The 25,549-nt window shown below is 44.9% G+C and overlaps 1 pseudogene; it reads right to left on the bottom strand.

Moving 5' to 3' along the window:
• The window catches only part of LOC115118924 (conserved oligomeric Golgi complex subunit 3-like), a 35,895-nt pseudogene extending 13,450 nt beyond the window's left edge, over nt 1-22,445 (bottom strand).
• Nucleotides 22,446-25,549: the final 3,104 nt, after the last annotated feature.

Here is a 25,549-nt window from a genome sequence, read left to right as displayed (position 1 = left end):
AGAGAGAGGTTATTTAGTTACTAGTACGCAGCAATGTAGATTAGGTCCAGAGAGAGGTTAGTTAGTTACTAGTACATAGTACTGTAGATTAGGTCCAGAGAGAGGTTAGTTAGTTACTAGTACATAGTACTGTAGATTAGGTCCAGAGAGAGGTTAGTTAGTTACTAGTACTGTAGATTAGGTCCAGAGAGAGGTTAGTTAGTTACTAGTACATATTACTGTAGATTAGGTCCAGAGAGAGGTTAGTTAGTTACTAGTACATAGTACTGTAGATTAGGTCCAGAGAGAGGTTAGTTAGTTACTAGTACTGTAGATTAGGTCCAGAGAGAGGTTAGTTAGTTACTAGTACATAGTACTGTAGATTAGGTCCAGAGAGAGGTTAGTTAGTTACTAGTACATAATACTGTAGATTAGGTCCAGAGAGAGGTTAGTTACTAGTACATAGTACTATAGATTAGGTCCAGAGAGAGGTTAGTTACTACTACTGTAGATTAGGTCCAGAAAGAGGTTAGTTAGTTACTAGTACATACCACTGTAGATTAGGTTCAGAGAGAGGTTAGTTAGCTACTAGTGCATAGTACTGTACATTAGGTCCAGAGAGAGATTAGTTAGTTACTAGTACATAGTACTGTAGATTAGGTCCCGAGAGAGGTTAGTTAGTTACTAGTACATAGTACTGTAGATTAGGTCCAGAGAGAGATTAGTTAGTTACTAGTACATAGTACTGTAGATTAGGTCCAGAGAGAGGTTAGTTAGTTACTAGTACATAGTACTGTAGATTAGGTCCAGAGAGAGGTTAGTTAGTTACTAGTATTGTAGATGAGGTCTAGAGAGAGGTTAGTTAGTTACTAGTACTGTAGATTAGGTCCAGAGAGAGGTTAGTTAGTTACTAGTACACAGTACTGTAGATTAGGTCCAGAGAGAGATTAGTTAGTTACTACTACTGTAGATGAGGTCTAGAGAGAGGTTAGTTAGTAACTAGTACATAGTACTGTAGATTAGGTCCAGAGAGAGGTTAGTTAGTTACTAGTATTGTAGATGAGGTCTAGAGAGATGTTAGTTAGTTACTAGTACTGTAGATTAGGTCCAGAGAGAGGTTAGTTAGTTACTAGTACACAGTACTGTAGATTAGTTTCAGAGAGAGGTTAGTTAGTTACTAGTACATAGTACTGTAGATTAGGTCCAGAGAGTGGTTAGTTACTAGTAACTGGTATTGTAGATTAGGTCTAGAGAGAGGTTAGTTACTAGTATATAGTATTGTAGATTAGGTCAAGAGAGAGGTTAGTTACTAGTATATAGTATTGTAGATTAGGTCCAGAGAGTGGTTAGTTACTAGTAACTGGTACTGTAGATTAGGTCCAGAGAGAGATTAGTTACTAGTAACTGGTATTGTAGATTAGGTCTAGAGAGAGGTTAGTTACTAGTAACTGGTATTGTAGATCAGGTCCAGAGAGTGGTTAGTTACTAGTATATAGTATTGTAGATTAGGTCCAGAGAGTGGTTAGTTACTAGTAACTGGTACTGTAGATTAGGTCCAGAGAGAGATTAGTTACTAGTAACTGGTATTGTAGATTAGGTCCAGAGAGTGGTTAGTTACTAGTAACTGGTACTGTAGATTAGGTCCAGAGAGAGATTAGTTAGGGACCTCCCAAATGACATTTATGAGGTTTTCTGACATAGAAACTCCTGGTCCTGTATGTGTAGGATGTATTTCAACTACATGTAAAGAACTTGACCTCTAAGAGACATTCTAGGATGGCATTGGTGCTGTAGAGTCTGAAGAAACTAGGTACAGATTTGGGGTTCATCCTTTTGAAGGCAGCATCTGATTTGAAACAGGAAAATAAAAGATGGATCTTGCTGAAGAAGGATTAGAGTGCTCTCTAGTGTTACAAATGAAATCCGCCCTTGGAAGTACCAGAACAGGAGCAATTCTACAGACGGCTAGATAAGGCTATACAGTAACTCACGTTATAATGTTATAATAATAGCCATGTGCATTTGGACACAACAGTCTGATTATGTTAATGTGATGACATGTTTTAAAGGAATCTCACCATCAAATCAAATCAAATTTATTTATATAGCCCTTCGTACATCAGCTGATATCTCAAAGTGCTGTACAGAAACCCAGCCTAAAACCCCAAACAGCAAACAATGCAGGTGTAAAAGCACCATCTCACCTCTGGTTCTCCTCGGGTCCAGAGAGATCTCCTTGATGGCAAAGTCTGTGTGGAATGTTCCCTCATGATAAACAGGTGTTTGATCAGAAACAGCTGACCGTCTACTTGTGTGTATTAGGTAGTGGTTTGTGTGTGTCCTGTGTATAAAACAGTAGTTTTGGAATTGTTAGCTAGATTACTCGTTGGTTATTACTGCATTGTCGGAACTAGAAGCACAAGCATTTCGCTACACTCGCATTAACATCTGCTAACCATGTGTATGTGACAAATAACATTTGATTTGATTTGATTTGATGGATTAAACCATACCAGTAACTTTAACATCAGAATATTTCAAATGTTAACCTTTTCCCCCCCAAAAAGAAAACCAGTATTGATCCATTTAAGAAGAAAAAAGTTGAAGAGGTTTTGGAAGGACACCCTTTACAGTCAGAGGCCAGTTTATTAGGTATAACTATCTAGTACCGGGTCAGACCGCCCTTTGCCTCCAGAACAGTCTTAATTCTTTGGGGGTGTGGAAACATTGCTCAATTGGCATCAAGGGACCTAACATGTGCCAGGAAAACACTCCCCACACCATCACACCACCGCCACCAGCCTGTACCGTTGACACCAGGCAGGATGGGGCCATGGACTCATACTGCTCACACCAAATCCTGACTCTGCCATCAACATGACGAAACAGGAACCGGTATTCGACGGACCAGGCAATGTTTTTCCACTTCTCAATCGTCCAGTGTTCGTGGTCATGTGTCCAATGGAGCCGCTTCTTGTTTTTAGCTGAGATGTCGTTCTGCACTGTTGTACTGCTCTGTTAATTGTCTGTTTGTCTGCCCGTCTGTTAGCTTGCACGATTCTTGCCATTCTCCTTCGATCTCTCTCATCAACGAGCAGTTTTTGACCACAGGACTGCCACTGACCACGTGTTTTTTGTTTGTTGCACTGTTCTCTGTAAACCCCAGGAGGACATTTCTGAGAAACTGGAACTGGCACCGACGATCATACCTCGCTCGAAGTCGCTTAGGGCACTCGTTTGGCCCATTCAAACATTCAAATGGGACAGTAGTAACTGAATGCCCGTCCGCCTGCTTTACACAGCAAGCCATGGCCACGTGACTCACTGTGTGTAGGAGAGAACCATTTTGGTGTATCTGATAAACTGGCCACTGGATGTATAACGTGACGCATTACGTGCATCGCATTGTCCTTGTGCCTGAAATAAATCTGCAGCAATCTTGTTCTTGAGGATGACATCAGAGGCTTTGAGCAGGGACTGGATGCAGGCAGATAAGGCCTCTTGAGATAAGCCCTGGAAGGCTGCTCTCTGGAGGGACAACAAATCCCACACATCAATAGGGTGGATGGCATCAACACAGGGACAACGGGGTGGACGGCATCAACACAGGGACAACAGGGTGGACAGCATCAACACAGGGACAACAGGGTGGACAGCATCAACATGGTGGATGGCATCAACACAGGGACAACAGGGTGGATGGAATCAACACAGGGACAACAGGGTGGATGGAATCAACACAGGGACAACATGGTGGACAGCATCAACACAGGGACAACAGGGTGGACGGCATCAACACAGGGACAACAGGGACAACAGGGTGGACAGCATCAACACAGGGACAACAGGGTGGATGGAATCAACACAGGGACAACAGGGGGGATGGCATCAACATGGTGGACAGCATCAACACAGGGACAACAGGGTGGACAGCATCAACACATGGACAACAGGGTGGACAGCATCAACACAGGGACAACAGGGTGGACAGCATCAACACAGGGACAACAGGGTGGACAGCATCAACATGGTGGACAGCATCAACACAGGGACAACAGGGTAAATGGCATCAACACAGGGACAACAGGGTGGACAGCATCAACACAGGGACAACAGGGTGGACGGCATCAACACAGGGACAACAGGGTGGACAGCATCAACACAGGGACAACAGGGTGGACAGCATCAACATGGTGGATGGCATCAACACAGGGACAACAGGGTGGATGGAATCAACACAGGGACAACAGGGTGGATGGAATCAACACAGGGACAACAGGGTGGATGGCATCAACACAGGGACAACAGGGTGGACAGCATCAGCACATGGACAACAGGGTGGACAGCATCAACACAGGGACAACAGGGTGGACAGCATCAACACAGGGACAACATGGTGGACAGCATCAACACAGGGACAACAGGGTGGACGGCATCAACACAGGGACAACAGGGACAACAGGTTGGACAGCATCAACACAGGGACAACAGGGGGGATGGCATCAACATGGTGGACAGCATCAACACAGGGACAACAGGGTGGACAGCATCAACACAGGGACAACAGGGTGGACAGCATCAACACAGGGACAACAGGGTGGACAGCATCAACATGGTGGACAGCATCAACACAGGGACAACAGGGTGGATGGCATCAACACAGGGACAACAGGGTGGACAGCATCAACACAGGGACAACAGGGTGGACAGCATCAACACAGGGACAACAGGGTGGATGGCATCAACACATGGACAACAGGGTGGACAGCATCAACATGGTGGATGGCATCAACACAGGGACAACAGGGTGGATGGAATCAACACAGGGACAACATGGTGGACAGCATCAACACAGGGACAACAGGGTGGACAGCATCAACACAGGGACAACAGGGTGGACGGCATCAACACAGGGACAACAGGGTGGACGGCATCAACACAGGGACAACAGGGACAACAGGGTGGACAGCATCAACACAGGGACAACAGGGTGGACAGCATCAACACAGGGACAACATGGTGGACGGCATCAACACAGGGACAACAGGGTGGACAGCATCAACACAGGGACAACAGGGTGGACAGCATCAACACAGGGACAACAGGGTGGACAGCATCAACACAGGGACAACAGGGTGGACAGCATCAGCACAGGGACAACAGGGTGGATGGCATCAACACAGGGACAACAGGGTGGACGGCATCAACACAGGGACAACAGGGTGGACAGCATCAACACAGGGACAACAGGGTGGACAGCATCAACACAGGGACAACAGGGTGGACAACATCAACACAGGGACAACAGGGTGGACAGCATCAGCACAGGGACAACAGGGTGGACAGCATCAGCACAGGGACAACAGGGTGGACAACATCAACACAGAGACAACAGGGACAACAGGGTGGACAGCATCAACACAGGGACAACAGGGTAAATGGAATCAACACAGGGACAACAGGGGGGATGGCATCAACATGGTGGACAGCATCAACACAGGTACAACAGGGTGGACAGCATCAACACAGGGAAAACAGGGTGGACAGCATCAACACAGGGACAACAGGGTGGACAGCATCAACATGGTGGACAGCATCAACACAGGGACAACAGGGTGGATGGCATCAACACAGGGACAACAGGGTGGACAGCATCAACACAGGGACAACAGGGTGGACAGCATCAACACAGGGACAACAGGGTGGATGGCATCAACACAGGGACAACAGGGTGGACAGCATCAACATGGTGGATGGCATCAACACAGGGACAACAGGGTGGATGGAATCAACACAGGGACAACAGGGTGGATGGAATCAACACAGGGACAACATGGTGGACAGCATCAACACAGGGACAACAGGGTGGACAGCATCAACACAGGGACAACAGGGTGGACGGCATCAACACAGGGACAACAGGGTGGACGGCATCAACACAGGGACAACAGGGACAACAGGGTGGACAGCATCAACACAGGGACAACAGGGTGGATGGAATCAACACAGGGACAACAGGGTGGATGGAATCAACACAGGGACAACAGGGGGGACATCATCAACACAGGGACAACAGGGTGGACATCATCAACACAGGGACAACAGGGTGGACAGCATCAACACAGGGACAACAGGGTGAACATCATCAACACAGGGACAACAGGGTGGACAGCATCAACACAGGGACTACAGGGTGGACAGCACATCTATACACATGTAGAACTTGGATAAGCAGACCAGCGTCCGTCTGACTGTAGGGTACCACATGCCATGCAGGTCAGAGGGAGAGACGTACGGCTGAAAGCGGGATGAGTCTATACTACCTGTACGCAAGGACCAGAGAGAGAGAAAGTACAACAGTAAGACCATTCATAACTTATAAAGAGAAGACTCCTGTGTTCCAGTGGAACGTTGTGTTAGCTAATCCAAGTTGATCATTTTAAAAGGCTAATTGATCATTAGATAACCCTTTTGCAATTATGTTAGCACAGCTGAAAACTGTTGTTCTGATTAAAGAAGCAATAAAACTGGCCTTTTTCAGAATATCTGGAGCATCAGCATTTGTGAGTTTGATTACAGGCTGAAAATGGCCAGAAACAAATAACTTTCTTCTGAAACTCGTCAGTCTATTCTTGTTCTGAGAAATGAAGGCTTTTCCATGAGAGAAATTGCCAAGAAAGTGAAGATCTCGTACAACGCTGTGTAGTACTCCCTTCACAGAACAACACAAACGGGCTCTAACCATTATAGAAAGAGGAGTGGGAGGCCCCAGTGCACAACTGAGCAAGAGGACAAGTACATTAGTGTCTAGTTTAAGAAACAAAGTCCTCAACTTTAAGCTTCATTAAATAGTACCTGCAAAACAGCAGTCTCAACGTCAACACTAGAGAGGAACCAGGCTATGTGGGGTGGCCAGTCCTCTTCTGGCTGTGCCGGGTGGAGATTATAACAGAACATGGCCAAGATGTTCAAATGTTCATAAATGACCAGCATGGTCAAATAATAGGTCTGGGACAGGTAGCACGTCTGGTGAACAGGTCAGGATTCCATAGCCGCAGGCAGAACAGTTGAAACTGGAGGCGCAGCACGGCCAGGGGGACTGGGGACAGCAAGGAGTCATCATGCCAGGTAGTCCTGAGGCATGGTCCTAGGGCTCAGGTCCTCCGAGAGAGAGAAAGAAAGAGAGAAAGAGAGAATTAGAGAGAGCATACTTAAATTCACACAGGACACCGGATAAGACAGGAGAAGTACTCCAGATATAACAAACTGACCCTAGCCCCCCGACACATAAACTACTGCAGCCTAAATACTGGAGGCTGAGACAGGAGGGGTCAGGAGACACTGTGGCCCCATCCGATGATAGCCCCGGACAGGGCCAAACAGGAAGGATATAACCCCACCCACTTTGCCAAAGCACAGTCCCCACACCACTAGAGGGATATCTTCAACCACCAATTTACCATCCTGAGACAAGGCCGAGTATAGCCCACAAAGATCTCCGCCACGGCACAACATCAGGGGGGGCGCCAACCCAGACAGGAAGATCACATCAGTGACTCAACCCACTCAGTGACGCACCCCTCCTAGGGACGGCATGAAAGAGCAGCAGTAAGCACCAGTAAGCACCACTAAGCACCAGTAAGCACCAGTAAGCACCAGTAAGTAGCAGTAAGCACCAGTGAGCACCAGTAAGCACCAGTAAGCAGCAGTAAGCACCAGTAAGCACCAGTAAGCACCAGTAAGCACCAGTAAGCACCAGTAAGCACCAGTAAGCAGCAGTAAGCAGCAGTAAGCAGCAGTAAGCAGCAGTAAGCACCAGTAAGCAGCAGTAAGCACCAGTAAGCACCAGTAAGCACCAGTAAGCACCAGTAAGCAGCAGTAAGCAGCAGTAAGCACCAGTAAGGGTTTTTCTTTAGCTGTCATCAAGGAAAAAACATTTAATACTTTTTTGGTTACTACATGATTCCATGATGTGTTATTTCATAGTTTTGATGTCTTCACGATTATTCACAATGTAGAAAATAGTAAAAAATAAAGAAAAACCCTGGAACGTGTGGCTGTGTACAAACATTTGACTGGTACTATATGTATGCATGAATACACAGTATATAAATAATTTGTCAATAAAATAGCAAGTGCAATTTATGATTTATTCATTGAAACATTAATATCAACTGGTTATATTATATGGTGGACCAACAACCTTCAAAAAGGCAGTAACCTCAGTAGTGGTGCTTGTAGAAGCCTATGGCTATGCAATGAAATAGCCTCGTTTTTGGAAAATTGAACAGACAAGACGCTCTTATTTCCCTTTATCACAGTCAAGACACACCTTCTTTTTTTTTTTTAAGTAAACAAGAACATGTATTATAAAAACAGAATAACAATAGAACAGAATATTTTTCCAAATGAAAACAGTTGCCATTGCAAAATTATTAAATATTTAATTAATTATTATCAAATGATGCATATCTCGAACAGTTAGTCTGAAAGGGAGATCATTTGAAACGGGGCTCAATTTGACCAGTTGAAATCATTTTTTTCAGGGTTACAAAACAAGAATCGGTCTTCATTTTCAAGATAAAGATGTTCAATATAGTTTATTCTGCCTGTTATTTTGGATGAACAATTCCACATTGAACACTGCATGGTGATGAATTCCAGACATCTGTTTCCTGATTAAGCATATGCTTAATGATTCTGATGGAAAGACGCTGTCTTTATCCAGTTTTTCTGTGCATATTTTACGATTTTTACATGATAAAAACTATGAACACTTGGCAAGGACTATAGGCATTTATTTCTGTAGGCCGAACAGGAGTTAGTGTGCACACTCAGGACGTGTCTGTGTGTGTATATAGAGAGGTCGAAACGCAATTGAATGAATGAGACACAGGGAATTTAGGGAGAAGGACGTGATGCTTGGCTTGGCTTCTTTTTTTGTTGTGCCCTTCAAATGCACATGTACACATGGAACACTAGAGTCAAAGCAAATTAACATTGTCTTTATTAAGACAAAATGCCACTTGCCCATTCGGGCAGACACCAAATAGTTTTACAGTATTCAATAAAAAAAATAAAAATCTCTGGTTAATGATCAATGACGTCTGTTGGATTACTCATGGATTACTCATGGATTACTCATGGATTACTCATGGATTACTCATGCCCGGACGTAGTTTATTACAAGTTGAACAGGGAGACGTCTCCAGCACAGACAACATCTAACAGGCCTCTTGGAGACAGGCTCTTTCTATTCTACTCAGACAGCACCAAGTGTACTGTAAACATCTGTAGTGTAAAACGCCAGGCCAAGACCTTGTAGAAGTCAAAACAAAGGGCAGTGACTGTGAGCTGCTACAGAATCCGTGTCAATCACTATCACCAGCACACTGGAAATATTACAGAAAGAGAACATTGTGTTCATCTTAACTGGGCTCCCGAGTGGCACAGCGGTCTAAGGAACTGCATCTCAGAGCTTGAGGTGTCACTACAGACACCCTGGTTCGATTCCGGGCTGTATCACAAACGGCCATGATTGAGAGTCCCATAGGGCGGCGCACAATTGGCCCAGCGTCGTCACCACCGCCTCAAACACCCCCAGCTGACCAGCTACCCACACCATAACGTCATACACTCCTACTCAGCCTGGTTACACACCCTCGCTTATAGAAAGAAACACCATGTCCTAGGGATGTTTTATCTGTTGACGTGTAATTACACTGCTCTCTGAAAATAGGTTACGGTGTAAACATGTAACATACTGTAGCTTGACGGTAACCAGAGGTCCTTTGTATTGCGAGTGACAGTACGGTTTTTGTTGTGGACGTGGTCTTGTAGCATCTCATTATTTAGGATGCCACAGAGTTCTGACATGGTCTCCAAGTGGATACCGTGGATGATGAGCAGTCGCAGGACGTCATACAGCGACAGACACAGCTTCTCCAGCAGTTCACTGGAGGAGGGGGGGGGGGTAAACTCCTCCACTTTCACACCAGTGAGCAAAAGGTCACATTTGAGTTGTCCTCAGGAAATGACAGTATGTTGAAAATGCATTTCTTCTACAAGAGAGAAACACTAGCTAGTATCTGATCAGTTTAGATACATGTTTTATCTCACTGTGTAGAATGTTACAGCTGCCAGTTAATTCAACAGTAAAGTCAGCAGGTGTAGAAAGACAAGACAGACAGGACAGACAGAAAATAAATGAAAGAAAAAGAAAGGAGAATACAAACAGGGAAATATTAATTGATGTGAGCCTTTACTTCAAGACAAACATATTCTGTACAGAGCTCTGAGTTTCAGTGAGCATTAGCATTAAAGGAAGGTGCTACAAAAAAAAGTCAATGTGTGGGTTTGGAGACAGTACTTCCTCTAGTCTAGGTGTGGGTTTTGAGACAGTACTTCCTCTAGTCTAGGGGTGGGTACAGTACTTCCTCTAGTCTAGGTGTGGGTACAGTACTTCCTCTAGTCTAGGTGTGGGTACAATACTTCCTCTAGTCTAGGTGTGGGTTTGGAGATAGTACGTCCTCTAGTCTAGGTGTGGGTTTGGAGACAGTACTTCCTCTAGTCTAGGGGTGGGTACAGTACTTCCTCTAGTCTAGGTGTGGGTACAGTACTTCCTCTAGTCTATGTGTGGGTACAGTACTTCCTCTAGTCTAGGGGTGGGTTTGGAGACAGTACTTCCTCTAGTCTAGGTGTGGGTTTGGAGACAGTACTTCCTCTAGTCTAGGTGTGGGTTTGGAGACAGTACTTCCTCTAGTCTAGGTGTGGGTTTGGAGACAGTACTTCCTCTAGTCTAGGGGTGGGTACAGTACTTCCTCTAGTCTAGGTGTGGGTTTGGAGACAGTACTTCCTCTAGTCTAGGTGTGGGTTTTGAGACAGTACTTCCTCTAGTCTAGGGGTGGGGACAGTACTTCCTCTAGTCTAGGTGTGGGTACAGTACTTCCTCTAGTCTAGGTGTGGGTACAATACTTCCTCTAGTCTAGGTGTGGGTTTGGAGACAGTACGTCCTCTAGTCTAGGTGTGGGTTTGGAGACAGTACTTCCTCTAGTCTAGGGGTGGGTACAGTACTTCCTCTAGTCTAGGTGTGGGTACAGTACGTCCTCTAGTCTAGGGGTGGGTTTGGAGACAGTACTTCCTCTAGTCTAGGTGTGGGTTTGGAGACAGTACTTCCTCTAGTCTAGGTGTGGGTTTGGAGACAGTACTTCCTCTAGTCTAGGGGTGGGTACAGTACTTCCTCTAGTCTAGGTGTGGGTACAGTACTTCCTCTAGTCTATGTGTGGGTACAGTACTTCCTCTAGTCTAGGGGTGGGTTTGGAGACAGTACTTCCTCTAGTCTAGGTGTGGGTTTGGAGACAGTACTTCCTCTAGTCTAGGTGTGGGTTTGGAGACAGTACTTCCTCTAGTCTAGGTGTGGGTTTGGAGACAGTACTTCCTCTAGTCTAGGTGTGGGTTTGGAGACAGTACTTCCTCTAGACTAGGTGTAGGTTTGGAGACAGTACTTCCTCTAGTCTAGGTGTGGGTACAGTACTTCCTCTAGTCTAGGGGTGGGTACAGTACTTCCTCTAGTCTAGGTGTGGGTTTGGAGACAGTACGTCCTCTAGTCTAGGTGTGGGTTTGGAGACAGTACTTCCTCTAGTCTAGGGGTGGGTACAGTACTTCCTCTAGTCTAGGTGTGGGTACAGTACTTCCTCTAGTCTATGTGTGGGTACAGTACTTCCTCTAGTCTAGGTGTGGGTTTGGAGACAGTACTTCCTCTAGTCTAGGTGTGGGTTTGGAGACAGTACTTCCTCTAGTCTAGGTGTGGGTTTGGAGACAGTACTTCCTCTAGTCTAGGGGTGGGTACAGTACTTCCTCTAGTCTAGGTGTGGGTACAGTACTTCCTCTAGTCTAGGTGTGGGTTTGGAGACAGTACTTCCTCTAGTCTAGGTGTGGGTTTGGAGACAGTACTTCCTCTAGTCTAGGTGTGGGTACAGTACTTCCTCTAGTCTAGGTGTGGGTTTGGAGACAGTACTTCCTCTAGTCTAGGTGTGGGTACAGTACTTCCTCTAGTCTAGGTGTGGGTACAGTACTTCCTCTAGTCTATGTGTGGGTTTGGAGACAGTACTTCCTCTAGTCTAGGTGTGGGTACAGTACTTCCTCTAGTCTAGGTGTGGGTTTGGAGACAGTACTTCCTCTAGTCTAGGTGTGGGTTTGGAGACAGTACTTCCTCTAGTCTAGGTGTGGGTACAGTACTTCCTCTAGTCTATGTGTGGGTTTGGAAAAGAAGTCAGTGTAGAGCTGGTGCTCATCCTGACAGACGTGAAACATGAAGGCGAAGCCACAACGCACCTGGGAAGGGAACACAGAACAGACAGACAACATCAGCGCTGGCAAAACATGTTGAAGGCTTCTCAGATAATATAATTTCAGTAAAGTGTTTGTACAGTATCTATGCAACTGTATCTGACAAATAAAATAAAACCAATCATAGGGTAAATGGATCTTCGTAAAATACTGTGATCTTACTAATGCACAGCGGTCCTTGCTGTTTATAACGGTGTAGAAATGATTACTTATGACCCCTTAAACAAAAATGCAGTTAAGAAAAAATCTATTTAAAATAAATAAGACTACAATAAAAAAATAAGAGCAACAATAAAATAACACGAGGTTACAGTGAGGGAAAAAAGTATTTGATCCCCTGCTGATTTTGTACGTTTGCCCACTGACAAAGAAATGATCTATCATTTTAATGGTAGGTTTATTTGAACAGTGAGAGACAGAAAAACAATTAAAAAATCCAGAAAAACGCATGTCAAAAATGTTATAAATTGATTTGCATTTTAATGTGGGAAATAAGTATTTGACCCCGTCTCAATCAGAAATATTTCTGGCTCCCAGATGTCTTTTATACAGGTAACGAGCTGAGATTAGGAGCACACTCTGAAAGGGAGGGGGTACCAGTACCGAGTAAATGTGTAAATGTTCAGGGGTACAGGTTAGTCATGGTAATTGAGGTAATATGTACATGTTGGTAGTGGTTAAGTGACTATGCATAGATGACAAACATTGAGTAGCAGCAGCATAAATGCAAATAACCATTTAATTTGCTGTTCAGCAGTCTTATGGCTTGTGGGAAAAAGCTGTTCAGAAGCCTCTTGGACCTAGACTTGATGCTCTGGTACCGCTTGCCGTGCGGTAGCAGAGACAACAGTCTATGACTGGGGTGACTGGAGTCTTTGACAGTTTTTAGGGCCTTCCTCTGACACCACCTGGTAAACGTCCGGGATGGCAGAAAGCTTGTAGCGCCTTGCGGTTGGAGGCTGAGCAGTTGCAATACCAGGCGGTGATGCAACCAGTCATGCTCTCGATGGTGTAGCTGTAGAACTTTTTGAGGATGTGGGGACCCATGACATCTTTTCAGTCTCTCGAGGGGGAATAGGCGTTGTCGTGACCTCTTCACGACTGTCTTGGTGTATTTGGACCATGATAGTTTGTTGGTGATGTGGACACCAAGGAACTTGAAGATCTCAACCTGCTCCACTACAGCCCTGTTGATGAGCATGGGGGCTGGTTACCCACTCGCCGACAAATTCTCACAAGGCACCCGGACCTGCGTCCCCTGTATCTGTGTCTTCTCTTCTGCCCACCTTTTCCTGTAGTCCACAATCATTTCCTTTGTCTTGATCACATTGAGGGAGAAGTTGTTGCCTTGGCACCACTCTTCCAGGTTCCTGACCTCCTCCCTATAGGCTGTCTCATCGTTGTCTGTGATCAGGCCTACCACAATGTCATCAATGCACTTATTGATGAAGCCGGTGACTGATGTGGTATACACCTCAATGCCATTGGATGAGTCCCAGAACATATTCCAGTCTGTGCTAGCGGAACAGTCCTGTAGCTTAGCAGCTGCGTCATCTGACCACTTCCATATTGAGTGAGTCACTGGTACTTCCTGCTTTAGTTTTTGCTTGTAAGCAGGAGGAGAGCATTGTGGTCAGATTTGCCAAATGGGGGGCGAGCTTCGTAAGCGTCTCTGTGTGGATTAAAAGTGGTGTCAAGTTTTTTGCCTCCTCTTGCTGCACCTGTAACATGCTGGTAGAAATGAGGTAAAACAGATTTACATTTCCCTGCAATAAAGTCCCCTGCCACTAGGAGCGTCGCCTCTGGATGAGCATTTTCTTGTTTGCTTATGGCTTTATACAGCTCGTTGAGTACAGTCTTAGTGCCAGCATCGGTTTGTGGTGGTAAATAGACAGCTACGAAAAATATAGATTAACTCTTGGTGAATAGTGTTGTCTACAGCTTATCATGAGATACTCTACCTCAGGCAAACAAAACCTTGAGACTTCCTTAATATTTGATTTCACGCACCAGCTGTTATTAACAAATAGACACAGACTGCCACCCCTTGTTATCCATGTTGTCGTTCAGACAGGACACGGAGAAACATAAGATATCACAGTTTAATGTCCCGTTGGTAGGATAGTCTTGACAGGAGTTCATCCAGTTTATTTTTCAATGATTGCACATTGGCCAATAGGACGGATGATAGAGGCGGGTTACCCACTCGCCGACAAATTCTCACAAGGCACCCGGACCTGCGTCCCCTGTATCTGTGTCTTCTCTTCATGCGAATATCTGAGATTTGGGCCTGGTCTGGTATCTGGAATAAATCCTTTGCGTCCGACTCGTTAAAGAAAATCATCTTTGTCCAGTTCACGGTGAGTAATCTCTGTTCTGATATCCAGAAGCTCTTTTCGGTCATAATATGTACAAAATAAATTACAAATAACGCAACAAAAAAAACCACATTAAATAATAGCACAATTGATTAGGAGCCCATTACTAATGCATAGTGGTCTTTATTGTTTTGGCTGGTCAAGTCTGCGATTGTAGATGACAGAACACGGGTCGGCATTACACATAGACGACAGAACACTGGTCGGCATTACACATGGACGACAGAACACGGGTCGGCGTTACACATAGATGAAAGAACACGGGTAGGCATTACACATAGATGACAGAACACGGGTAGGTTTTACACATAGATGACAGAACACGGGTCGGCATTACACATAGATGACAGAACACGGGTCGGCATTAAACATGGATGACAGAACACGGGTCGGCATTACACATAGATGACAGAACACGGGTCGACATTACACATAGATGACAGAACACAGGTAGGCATTACACATAGATGACAGAACACAGGTAGGCATTACACATAGGTGACAGCACACGGGTAGGTTTTACACATAGATACTGTAACATAACATGTGTAGTAATTAGGAAATAAATGTAAATAATAATGGCACCCGGAGGGGATGGCTGCCATTTTATTGGCTCTTAACCAACCGTGCGGAAGGAGATCGGGGTGCCTTGTAAGGATCCGGCAGTGAGTGGCTAATCTGGATGTGGCAGGGCTTTGCAAACTATTACATACTACACAGGGAAGAACAGCCGCGAGCTGCCCAGTGAGACAAGCCTACCAGATGAGCTAAATTACTTCTATGCTTGCTTCGAGGAAAGTAACACTGAAACATGCATGAGAGCACCAGCTGTTGCGGACGATTGTGTGATCACACTCTCTGTAGCCGATGTGACTAAGACTCCACACTGCCCTTTCATGCCTGGACAAAAGGAACACCTATGTGAGAATGCTACTCATTGACTACAGCTCAGTGTTCAACACCATCGTGTCCTCAAAGCTCATCACTAAGCTGAGAACCCTTGAACTAAACACTTCCCTCTGCAACTGGATACTGGACAGGTAACAGCACATCCGCCACGCTGATCCTCAAGACAGGGGCCCCTCAGGGGTGTGTGCTCAGTCCCTTCCTTTACTCCCTGTTCACTCATGACTGCATGGCCAGGCATGCACCATCATTAAGTTTGTCGACAACACAATAGTGGTATGCCTGATCACTAACCACGATGAGACAGCCTATAGAATCAAATCAAATCAAATCAAATGTATTTATATAGCCCTTCGTACATCAGCTGATATCTCAAAGTGCTGTACAGAAACCCAGCCTAAAACCCCAAACAGCAAGCAATGCAGGTGTAGAAGCACGGTGGCTAGGAAAAACTCCCTAGAAAGGCCAAAACCTAGGAAGAAACCTAGAGAGGAACCAGGCTATGTGGGGTGGCCAGTCCTCTTCTGGCTGTGCCGGGTGGAGATTATAACAGAACATGGCCAAGATGTTCAAATGTTCATAAATGACCAGCATGGTCGAATAATAATAAGGCAGAACAGTTGAAACTGGAGCAGCAGCACAGTCAGGTGGAAGTTGAAACTGGAGCAGCAGCATGGCCAGGTGGACTGGGGACAGCAAGGAGTCATCATGTCAGGTAGTCCTGGGGCATGGTCCTAGGGCTCAGGTCAGTTGAAACTGGAACAGCAGCATGGCCAGGTGGACTGGGGACAGCAAGGAGTCATCATGTCAGGTAGTCCTGGGGCATGGTCCTAGGGCTCAGGTCCTCCGAGAGAGAGAAAGAAAGAGAGAAGGAGAGAATTAGAGAACGCACACTTAGATTCACACAGGACACCGAATAGGACAGGAGAAGTACTCCAGATATAACAAACTGACCCCAGCCCCCCGACACATAAACTACTGCAGCATAAATACTGGAGGCTGAGACAGGAGGGGTCAGGAGACACTGTGGCCCCATCCGAGGACACCCTCGGACAGGGCCAAACAGGAAGGATATAACCCCACCCACTTTGCCAAAGCACAGCCCCCACACCACTAGAGGGATATCTTCAACCACCAACTTACCATCCTGAGACAAGGCTGAGTATAGACCACAAAGATCTCCGCCACGGCACAACCCAAGGAGGGGGCGCCAACCCAGACAGGATGGCCACAACAGTGAATCAACCCACTCAGGTGACGCACCCCCTCCAGGGACGGCATGAGAGAGCCCCAGTAAGCCAGTGACTCAGCCCCTGTAATAGGGTTAGAGGCAGAGAATCCCAGTGGAAAGAGGGGAACCGGCCAGGCAGAGACAGCAAGGGCAGTTCGTTGCTCCAGCGCCTTTCCGTTCACCCTCCCACTCCTGGGCCAGACTACACTCAATCATATGACCCACTGAAGAGATGAGTCTTCAGTAAAGACTTAAAGGTTGAGACCGAGTTTGCGTCTCTGACATGGGTATGGGCAGACCGTTCCATAGGGAAAAATGGAGCGTGTAGGTATGTACTCTATAGGAGAAAGCCCTGCCTCCAGCTAGAAGTGACAAAAGCATGGATTAATTTTTCTGCATAATTTTTGGACAGAAAGTTTCAGATTTTTGCAATGTTTGCTTAGAAATTCAACAGAAGATCTCTTTGTTTCTTGGGACCTAGAACAAGCATCTCTGTTTTGTTTCTAGGAAACACATGCTTCTAGCGAGGGACAATTAGAGGCCAAGAGGTAAAATATATAGTGAAAAACAATAGTGGTTTTCGAATAACATCCCCAAGAGGTAAAATATATAGTGAAAACAATAGTGGTCCTAAAACGGAACCTTGAGGAACACCGAAATTTACAGTTGATTTGTCAGAGGACAAACCATTCACAGAGACAAACTGATATCTTTCCGACAGATAAGATCTAAACCAGGCCAGAACATGTCCGTGTAGACCAATTTGGGTTTCCAATCTCTCCAAAAGAATGTGGTGATCGATGGTATCAATAGCAGCACTAAGGTCTAGGAGCACGAGGACAGATGCAGAGCCTCGGTCCGATGCCATTAAAATGTAATTTACCACCTTCACAAGTGCCGTCTCAGTGCTATGATGGGGTCTAAAACCAGACTGAAGCATTTCGTATACATTGTTTGTCTTCAGGAAGGCAGTGAGTTGCTGCGCAACAGCCTTCTCTAAAAATGTTGAGAGGAATGGAAGATTCGATATAGGCCGATAGTTTTTTATATTTTCTGGGTCAAGGTTTGGCTTTTTCAAGAGAGGCTTTATTACTGCCACTTTTAGTGAGTTTGATACACATCCAGTGGATAGAGAGCCGTTTATTATGTTCAACATAGGAGGGCCATGCACAGGAAGCAGCTCTTTCAGTAGTTTAGTTGGAATAGGGTCCAGTATGCAGCTTGAAGGTTTAGAGGCCATGATTATTTTCATCATTGTGTCAAGAGATATAGTACTAAAACACTTGAGCGTCTCTCTTGATCCTAGGTCCTGGCAGAGTTGTGCAGACTCAGGACAACTGAGGTTTGGAGGAATACGCAGGTTTAAAGAGGAGTCCGTAATTTGCTTTCTAATAATCATAATCTTTTCCTCAAAGAAGTTCATGAATTTATCACTGCTAAAGTGAAAGTCATCCTCTCTTGGGGAATGCTGCTTTTTAGTTAGCTTTGCGACAGTATCAAAAAGGAATTTCGGATTGTTCTTATTTTCCTCAATTAAGTTAGAAAAATAGGATGATCGAGCAGCAGTAAGGGCTCTTCGGTACTGCACGGTACCGTCCTTCCAAGCTAGTCGGAAGACTTCCAGTTTGGTGTGGCGCCATTTCCGTTCCAATTTTCTGGAAGCTTGCTTCAGAGCTCGGGTATTTTCTGTGTACCAGGGAGCTAGTTTCTTATGGGATTTCTTTTTAGTTTTTAGGGGTGCAACTGCATCTAGGGTATTGCGCAAGGTTAAATTGAGATCCTCAGTTAGGTGGTTAACTGATTTTTGTCCTCTGGCGTCCTTGGGTAGGCAGAGGGAGTCTGGAAGGGCATCAAGGAATCTTTGTGTTGTCTGTGAATTTATAGCACGACTTTTGATGTTCCTTGGTTGGGGTCTGAGCAGATTATTTGTTGCAATTGCAAACGTAATAAAATGGTGGTCCGATAGTCCAGGATTATGAGGAAAAACATTAAGATCCACAACATTTATTCCATGGGACAAAACTAGGTCCAGCGTATGACTGTGAAAGTGAGTGGGTCCAGAGACATGTTGGACAAAACCCACTGAGTCGATGATGGCTCCGAAAGCCTTTTGGAGTGGGTCTGTGGACTTTTCCATGTGAATATTAAAGTCACCAAAGATTAGAATATTATCTGCTATGACTACAAGGTCCGATAGGAATTCAGGGAACTCAGTGAGAAACGCTGTATATGGCCCAGGAGGCCTGTAAACAGTAGCTATAAAAAGTGATTGAGTAGGCTGCATAGATTTCATGACTAGAAGCTCAAAAGACGAAAACGTCATTTTTTTTTTTTTTGTAAATTGAAATTTGCTATCGTAAATGTTAGCAACACCTCCGCCTTTGCGGGATGCACGGGGGATATGGTCACTAGTGTAGCCAGGAGGTGAGGCCTCATTTAAAACAGTAAATTCATCAGGCTTAAGCCATGTTTCAGTCAGGCCAATCACATCAAGATTATGATCAGTGATTAGTTCATTGACTATAATTGCCTTAAGGGATCTAACATTAAGGAAGTAAGGGATCTAACATTAAGTAGCCCTATTTTGAGATGTGAGGTATCATGATCTCTTTCAGAAATGACAGGAATGGAGGTGGTCTTTATCCTAGTGAGATTGCTAAGGCGAACACCGCCATGTTTAGTTTTGCCCAACCTAGGTCGAGGCACAGACACGGTCTCAATGGTGATAGCTGAGCTGACTACACTGACTCTGCTAGTGGCAGACTCCACTATGCTAGCAGGCTGGCTAACAGCCTGCTGCCTGGCCTGCACCCTATTTCATTGTGGAGCTAGAGTAGTTAGAGCCCTGTCTATGTTGGTAGATAAGATGAGAGCACCCCTCCAGCTAGGATGGAGTCCGTCACTCCTCAGCAGGTCAGGCTTGGTCCTGTTTGTGGGTGAGTCCCAGAAAGAGGGCCAATTATCTACAAATTCTATCTTTTGGGAGGGGCAGAAAACAGTTTTCAACCAGCGATTGAGTTGTGAGACTGCTGTAGAGCTCATCACTCCCCCTAACTGGGAGGGGGCCAGAGACAATTACTCGATGCCGACACATCTTTCTAGCTGATATGCACGCAGAAGCTATGTTGCGCTTGGTGATCTCTGACTGTTTCATCCTAACATCGTTGGTGCCGACGTGGATAACAATATCTCTATACTCTCTACACTCGCCAGTTTTAGCTTTAGCCAGCACCATCTTCAGATTAGCCTTAACGTCGGTAGCCCTTCCCCCGGGTAAACAGTGTATGATCGCTGGATGATTCGTTTTAAGTCTAATACTGCGGGTAATGGAGTCGCCAATGACTAGAGTTTTCAATTTGTCAGAGCTAATGGTGGGAAGCTTCGGCGTCTCAGACCCCGTAACGGGAGGAGTAGAGACCAGAGAAGACTCGGCCTCTGACATAGGGAGGAGATCAGAGACCTGGCCGTGTGATGCTAAGACAAAAACCTCTCCCTCAACATGACCAAGGAGATGATTGTGGACTACAGGAAAAGGAGGACCAAGCACCCCCACATTCTCAACGATGGGGCTGCAGTGGAGCAGGTTAAGAGCTTCAAGTTCCTTGGTGTCCACATCACCAACAAACTAACATGGTCCAAGCACAGTCGTGAAGAGGGCATGACAAAACCTATTCCCCCTCAGGTCCTCAAATCCTCAAATGGTTCTACAGCTGCACCATCGAGAGCATCCTGACTGGTTGCATCACTGCTAGGTATGGCAATTGCTCGGCCTCTGACCGCAAGGCACTACAGAGGGTAGTGCGTACGGCCCAGTAAATCACCGATGCCAAGCTTCCTGCCATCTAGGACCTCTATACCAGGCGGTGTCAGAGGAAGGCCCTAAGAATTGTCAGACTCCAGCCACCCTAGTCATAGACTGTTCTCTCTGCTACCGCATGGCAAGCGGTACCGGAGCACCAAGTCTAAGTCCAAAAGGCTTCTAAACAGCTTCTACCCCCAAGCCATAAGACTCCTGAACATCTAAGCAGTGGCTACCCAGAATATTTGCATTGCCCCCCTTATGTTGCTGCTACTCTGTTCATTATCTATGCATAGTCACTTTAATAACTCTAACTTCATGTACATATTACCTCAACTACCTCGAATAACCGGTATCCCCGCACATTGACTCTGTACCGGTAGCCCCTGTATATAGCCTAGCTATTGGTATTTTACTGCTGCTCTTTAATTATTTGTTACTTTTATTTCTTAAGGCCATTTTTCTATAAACTGCATTGTTGGTTAAGGGCTTGTAAGTAAGAATTTCACTGTAAAAGTCTACACCTGTTGTATTTGGCGCATGTGACAAATAAACGTTGATTTGAATGACATAAAGATAACAGAACACACCACAGTAGGTGAGGCGATCCTGATAAGCCATGATCATACAGTACATGAACCCAATACTCACTCAAGTATTCTCTCTGACCTCTGTTCCATTTGTTCAATCAGCATCTGAAAGAACAATCACTATGATTCATCTCTACAAACACAACAGAGTTTTTCAACCAAAAGGATGGCTTAGCAATTTGATGTTTAATTCCAACAGAATAAATAAATAATTATACTCACTCTGACTTTGGGTGCAACTGCTCTGAACTTGACACAGTGTGAAGGCATCGTCTGGGTCCGTTAGACCCAACAGATCCTGAAAGAAAAATACATTTTAAATCAGACAGACAACTCAAGACAGAAGACTTGTGTACCAGTACCAAGTCAAAATCCATGATAAAAAAGCGTCTGAGGACTCCTTCCTACCCGTTTGTTAACTGGCTGGTGAGATTCTGCATAGCGTTCCCAGTGTGAGTCTTCATGAAGGGCTTTAGACAGACATTGTTGGAACTTGGTCAGATACACTGGGTAATCCTTAAAGTTTGCCTGAAAAAAAAGGAAGTAAATCATCCAATATGAAGACACAGCTCTACAATAGAATACACACTTTCCTATGTGGGATGAAAATATAATTACATGGGAAGAAACATACTCTATACAGTCATCCAATTTCCAAAGCATTGGTATAAATCCTTCACTGTTTACAGACCGTGTGGGCGGGTTAAATTTCTGCAGAGACAGGGCGAGAATGAACTTTTGCAAGGCTCGAGTCAGGAAAAAGATTAACCAATGACATTTGCTAAAGGATTTAAAATGCCACAGAAAGGAGGATGGGTACAGGGTTTAATACATTTTTTTTTAAAGACAGCTAACCGTGTTGATGTTCTCCAACTCGTTGTTGTAAGAATGCTCCTGCTGTACGTTCTCAGTCAGAGCCACCAGTTCTGACTGTTTAAGAGAAAACTGTTGACAGGGAACTAGGATTTTGATAACAGGTTGACATTTAAATGTCTGATGTTTTATTCCATTACAAATGGAAACAGGTCCATACTACTTTGTTCTGTTGGTACTTTTTGTGCCTCTGACACAGTCACATAACCAACATGTAGGCTACGTGACTGTGTCAGAGAACCTACATCTACAGTGGTTTCTCCACTAAATGTTTTGCAATTATGCTGCGGGATTTAAAGGTAATTTGTGGTTTAGTACAGTACCCTGCGACACCACTTCATTGCTCCAGACCACCACAAGGGGGAGTTAGAGCACTGATTATGCTTTTATTAGGCGTCCAAAACTCTGATATTACTGTTAGGCCATATCACCCAGGGCGACTATCAAATGCTTCTCAAAGATGCCCTCTGGTGGTCAAACTAGCACTAACCAGCATTAATGGTCCCAGTGCTTCACACTTAAATAAAGTGTCATTGAATTCTGCAGCACCATGCAAGCTGCACCGCAGTACGCTGCCATTTTTAAAGGATGAACCACTGTAGCCTAAATTGGTTCTCTGACACAGTCACATAGTCTACGTGTTGGTCCTCAGCGCGGCCGTCGCTATTTACCACAGCCACAAAGTCATGAACTCCTCTTATTTCTACAATTGACCTTTTAAAAATGTAATTTGAAACTTAATCCTAACCTTAACCACACTACTAACCCTATGCCTTAACCTTAAATGAAGACCAACAATACATGTTTTGTTTTCATACATTTTTACGGTACAGTTATGCCAATTCGTACTTTGTGGCTGTAATATCTAGTGGAAACCCGACAGCAGCAGACGGGGTCCTGGTCCGGGAAAAAGGGCGGAGTTCCAAAAAGGGGGAGGACTGTGACTACAGCTTCCAATAGTATGACTATTTTCTGAACACATGTAGACTTCATTGGTTGAAACGTTGAAAGGCTTCAAACGTTGCAGACGGAAATTAAGATGATAAATGAAGGTTTATGCTCAGGTGGAATTTAGTGAACAGTGTTGTTCACTAAATTTGTCACATGCGCCGAATACAAGTGTAGACCTTACCATGAAATGCTTACTTACAAGCCCTTAACCAACAGTGCAGTTCAAGAAGAGTTAAGAAAATATTTACCAAATACACTAAAGTAAAAAATAATAAAAAGTAACACAATAACATAACAATAAACAAGGTTATATACAGGGGGTACCGGTACCAAGTCAGTGTGCAGGGGGTACAAGTTAGAGGTAATGTGTACATGTAATTAGGGGTGCAGGGACTATGCATAGATAATAAACAGCGAGTAGCAGCAGTGTACAAAATAAATAGGGGGGGTCAATGTAATAGTCCGGTGGCCATTTGATGAATTGTTCAGCGGTCTTATGGCTTGGGAGTAGAAGGGAGGACAGAGCCTTTTGGTCCCAGACTTGACGCTCTGGTACCGCTTTTTATTTTTTATTTCACCTTTTTTTAACCAGGTAGGCCAGTTGAGAACAAGTTATCTTTTACAACTGCGACCTGGCCAAGATAAAGCAAAGCAGTGTGAACAGACAACAACACAGAGTTACACATGGAGTAAACAATAAACAAGTCAATAACACAATAACACTCTGCGGAAGCAAGGAAAACAGTCTTTGACTTGGGTGACTGGAGTCTCTGACAATTTTATGGGCTTTACTCTGACACCGCCTATTATATAGATCCTGGATTGCAGGAATATGGGCCGTACGCACTACCCTCTGTAGCGCCTTACGGTCAGATGCCGAGCAGTTGTCATACCAGGCGGTGATGCAACCGGTCAGGATGCTCTTGATGGTGCAGCTTTAGAACTTTTTGAGGATCTGGGGACCCATGCCAAGTCTTTTCAGTCTCCTGAGGGGTAAAGGATTTGTCATGCCCTCTTCACGACTGTCTTGGTGTGTTTGGACAATGACAAGAACGTTGGTGATGTGGACACCAAGGAAATTGAAACTCTTGACCCGCTCCACTTCAGCCCAGTTGATGTTAAAGGGGGCCTGTTCTGTAGTCCACCATCAGCTCCTTTGTCCTGCTCACACTGCCAGTTCTCTGATCTCCTCTCTATAGGCTGTCTCATTGTTGTCGGTGATCAGGCCTACCACTGTTGTGTCGTCAGCAACTTAATGATGGTGTTGGAGTCGTGTTTGGCCACGCGGTCGTGGGTGAACAGGGAGTACAGGAGGGGACTAAGTACACACCCCTGAAGGGCCCCAGTGTTGAGGATCAGCGTGGCAGACGTGTTGTTTTAGCTTGTAAGCAGGAATCAGGAGGATAGAATTAGTCAGATTTTCCAAATGGAGAGCGGGGTAGAGCTTTGTATGCATCTCTTTGTGTTGGGTAAAGGTGGTCTAGAGATGTTTTTCCTCTGGTTGCACATGTGACATTCAGGTAAAATTTTTGTAAAACTGATTTAAGTTTGCCCTGCATTAAAATCACTGGCCACTAGGAGCGCCACTTCTGGGTGAGCCTTTTCTTGTTTGCTTTTGGCCTTATAGATTTGGTTGAGTGCGGTCTTAGTGCCAGCATCGGTCTGTGGTGGTAAATAGACGGCTGCGAATAATATAGATGAGAACTCTCTTGGTAGATAGTGTGGTCTACAGCTTATCATAAGGTACTCTACCTCAGGCGAGCAATATCTCGAGACTTCTTTAATATTAGACATCGCGCACCAGCTGTTATTGACAAAAAGACGCACACACCCCAAAAAAGCACACGCCCCCATTGAGGACACTCTTTGACATTGTGTCACTAAACAGAGGTATGACATAACCCAAAGCATCAATTTGCATGACAGCATAGAAGCACTCACTGCTGTTGCCCATCGCTCCTAGAATTAGATTAATAAGAATGTCCTTTTGGTGTCTGCTACCTGGGTGGAGTTGAGTTGAAAATTCTTGGCTAGGTAACAGACTCTGATAGTATGTGTAATGTGTAGGTAGATTGTAATGTGTGTGTTTTACCTGCTACCATACAGAGATGGTGATATTTACCACCAGGTGGAGCCCTGGATCAGATTTGACATCCAATAAGTGATTTTTCCACAATCTAAGGACATAACTAGGCATACGGAACACTTCTGTATGACTCTCAGAATTACAATAATATCAGACAAAACCATGTCAAACTGTACTGGTTTGTAAATCAACATACGTTGTGCTGAATGTATTTTTAAAAGAGACACTTATACAAAGAGCAATCCCAAAAATACTGTCTGAGGAATGTTTGTGAAAGCAAGAACCCTTGAACCAGACTGACAGACTCATAGACGGCCATGTACTGCGTCTATTCAACGACTTTATTATGAAGGGGTATGAGACAGTTTCTGCCCCCAGCATGCAGTCTGTCTAGACGTGGATCGATAA

This window comes from Oncorhynchus nerka, linkage group LG3, assembly GCF_034236695.1.
Source record: "Oncorhynchus nerka isolate Pitt River linkage group LG3, Oner_Uvic_2.0, whole genome shotgun sequence".
Taxonomy (NCBI): domain Eukaryota; kingdom Metazoa; phylum Chordata; class Actinopteri; order Salmoniformes; family Salmonidae; genus Oncorhynchus; species Oncorhynchus nerka.
Note: the sequence above shows the minus strand (reverse complement) of the source record. Positions and strands in the feature narration are given on the sequence as shown.